The sequence below is a fragment of the Pelodiscus sinensis genome, chromosome 2 (assembly GCF_049634645.1).
Source record: "Pelodiscus sinensis isolate JC-2024 chromosome 2, ASM4963464v1, whole genome shotgun sequence".
Classification (NCBI taxonomy): Eukaryota; Metazoa; Chordata; order Testudines; family Trionychidae; genus Pelodiscus; species Pelodiscus sinensis.
This window is the reverse complement of record NC_134712.1, coordinates 211,390,195-211,393,979: the sequence shown is the minus strand read 5'-3', so window position 1 is coordinate 211,393,979 and position 3,785 is coordinate 211,390,195.

Below are 3,785 nucleotides of genomic sequence, written 5' to 3'. Positions count from 1 at the left end.
AGCTGCAATTTAAATTATCGCCACTTCATTTAAATCAAAATGGCTGCCGCGCTGTGCCGATCAGCTGATTGTCCGCACAGCGCGGCAGTCTAGATGGTGATCTGCCGACCCCAGAACCCTTCGTTGGCAGATCCTTTATGACTCATGAAATGAGGCTTACAGGATCTGCCAATGAAGGGTTCTGGGGTCAGCAGATCACCATCTAGACTGCCGCGCTGTGCGGACAATCAGCTGATCGACATAGCGTGGTGGCCATTTTGATTTAAATGAAGCAATGATTATTTAAATCGCAGCTTCATTTCCCTTTTTCGTGCAAACTAATCTGTATGGCTCTGTCGACAGAGCCATGTAGTTTAGACGTACCCTTACATAGGAATTAGATACGGTGCTCCTGTCAGCTAACAGCTAAGTTGTTTTCCAGCACCTTAGTAATTTACCCCAAATGTTTAATTTACCTCTAAATATTGTTTAAGAGCCCAGTAAGCAGTGGAAGTGTTGGTATTGCTGCGAAACAATATTGACTTCAGCACCAGTCAGATCCTGAGGGTGCTGCACTAGAGAAGTTCAATCTGTATTACCATTGTATTTTTTGACAGAGCTACTGACCTATCTTGAAAGTTTTCCTACAGTACAGTTCACACCTTACAGATGCCTGAATTATATTTTAAATCAATCTTTACTGTAGTACAAATTTAAAAATTAAGCAATAATCATCATCTCTAGGTGGTACAAAACATGTTTTTTTAGTAGATGTCAAAGTGCTATACACAAGGGAGGAAGTGTCACTATCCCCATTTTGCAGATGGGTAAACTGAGGCACAGGTCAGTGATGTGATTTGCTTAGGCTCACCCAGTAGGCCACTGACAAAGCTGAGACTTAATGTCAGTCCAGTGCTTTAGCCACTAGATTTACCTGATTCACTTTTGATTCATCTTGCTGTGAATTAAACCAGAGATTGTGCATTGTGATTGGAGAGTACATGGGTTAGTTTAGCTAGCCAATAATTCCGCATTTTATCAAACCTTGTATGGTTCAGGCAGATGCTTTTAAAGAACAACACAGACCATTACAAATAAAATATTGAGGCCCACCGACAAGGGGGACAAAGAGGGCAATTGCCCCAGGGCCCAGTGATGCAAAGGAGCCTGGAGCTTCTGGCGGCAGCCTTTTAAATTGCCACCCAGAGCACTTCATCTCACTCTCCAGACAGCTCTGAGGGCTGGAGGGGGACGGCGCCGCACTCTGGGCGGAATTGAGAGCTATCTGCCCCTAGCCCTGCCCCTTCCACCTAAGGCTCCGCCCCTTGCAGGAGTGTGGAACCCCCTCTACATTGCCCCTCCCCCCGCAGAGGCTGTTGGCATCTCTTAAAACATTTCCCTTTGTGAATAAAATAGGGTATGCAGCAGAGACAACGCAAGCTGGAAGAGGGGGCAGAGTGAGGGCACCTAACTTCAGCAATTAAAATCAAGGAGGGTATGTGAGCCATCTAGGGAAGCATGTGACCCTCATATCCCCCTCCCCCCCACACACACACACATGTCACCTATGGCATGTAGTGTAGCGAGTGTTTAAAGAGCTCCCTATTTGCTGAAACTAAGCAAGAATTTTTGAAAGGTCTCAGGGATATTGAACTGTATTAATGTTTTCCTAAACATGGCATTAAGGCCTAGTCTGCACTAGCACTCTAAGTCAATGTAAAATAGTGATAGAAATGTAGCCGTGTTAGTCTGGTGTAGCTGAAACAAAATACAGGACTATGTAGCACTTTTGTATATATGGTTGCGACTATTTTCTTCCACTATTTGATCTGAGGAAGTGGGTCTGGCCCACGAAAGCTCATCATCTAATAAACCATCTTGTTAGTCTTTAAAGTGCTACATAGTCCTGTATTTTGTTTGTCAATGTAAGTCATGCTAGTAAAGTTAGATAAGCAATATTACGTAATTCGAGGTAGCTTACACTGACTTAAAGCAGTGTCTACAGCGCATTGAAGTGGAGTATTTATATCAGTGGGAAAGTCGATTTATTTACATCTTTATTAGACTTGCTAAATCAATGCCACTATCAATCATAGTTCTGATTAAGCCCATAGCATAGACAAGATGTGCAATTTTTTGTCAGTCGCCGGTTCTGTTTATTTGGCATAAGAATAATCCACTTGATGTGGTCCCAGTTTGAAGCAATCAGCTGAGATTTACACAAAGGAGTTTGGCAGAAGCCCTGGAAAAGGTTAGGCAGTCTAAAAATAATATCCTTTATGGGAAACGTATCTGTGTCAAAAGGAATCAGAGAAAGGGTCTGGAAGAAGAGCAAGAGAAGGCATTTAAATGAATGAGTTTATAAATCTGATGGCTATATGAGCCTTTGTAGTCAGCAGAGACAGAATGCGATCACTGATTTTATCTGGATTACATTGGTAAAGTTAAGGAAGTGGGATTCTGCATCTGGTAGAGGGAGGTCTAAGAGTGAACAATAGGGTTTTTTATGACCTGTCATAGTTAGGACTCCCTTGCTGAGAGAGAAGAAAAAGACTGTCACCACTGTTCCTAAATTCCCTCCTTCCTTCCCCCTTCGCAGTGCGCACACTTGTTTTTTATTCCGTGGGCACCCAGCCTCACTTCTAAGCTTTGTACCAAGCAGGTGCCAGATTATAGCCATTGTGAGATCTGACAGGGAGCGCAGCGGGATCAGGCTGATAATAATGATAGGAATTTGCAAGCTGCTAAAAACACTGAAGAACATCAGTATCCCAGGATAGCTGATTGATACACTTGGACTGTATTTTTTGTTTTAAAGGAGACTAAGAGGAAACGAACCTTGTTATTTGTTAACTTGAGAAATTCAGCATTTCTTCCTGCTGTCTCATTCTCTCCTCCCACATGCTTAATGGAAACCCACAAGTGAGACACATTGTGGGTACCTGCAACTAGTTTATTGTTTGTTTAGTTTTGAACAGTGGGATCCAGGGCTGTCTGCCCACAGAGTCTAGGGTCATGGTCAGCCCTGCAAAGTCCAGGGTCTGGGGTTGCCAGCCAGTCCGACAGGGTCTGGGGTCCGGGGCGGACAGCTGACCTCGTGAGGTCTGGGCCTGCTGCCCAGCCCTGCAAAATCTGGGATCTGGGACTGCTGTGTGACATCACAGATCCAGGTTCACCAGTCAGGCCTGCAGGAGTCCAGGGCTGCTGCCCGGCCCTGACACCCAGCCTTACAAGATCTAGGAGTGCTGTCCAGCCCCACAGGGTCTGGGGTTTCCACCTTTTTGCCTGGCACTGCAGGAGTTCAGGGCTGCAACCTAGCCCTGTAGCATGGTTCCACAGGATCTGGAGTCAAGGGGCTGCCAACCACCCTGCCACTCAGTGGGCATCAAGGTCTCTGTGTGGGGAGCTGCTGTGGTTCTCAATCTATGGCCCAGGCCATGTATGCAGCCCATAACAAGAAACAGATTGAGCACAACTGGTTTAGAAGAGAGATTTCTGGTTTATTCTGATTGTAAATTCCTGGCACTTGCAAACTATAAAAACAACTCGAGGCTTTTAAAAATACTTTTAATAATTGGATGGCTTTTGATTGGTGGCACTAGGAGACAAACCCTGACCCATGGAGGTTGTCAGTTCAAATCCGGTCATGGCCAATAATGATAAAAAAGATATTTTCAGGGCTGTTTGGGGCTTATGTAAAATCAGTTGATTTTTTTTCCTGTTTGGTTCCAGTAGAGAGAAATCTGCATTACAATAGTCTCCACTACATAAACCAACTCTACTATCTAAAGATCGAATGGGCATGG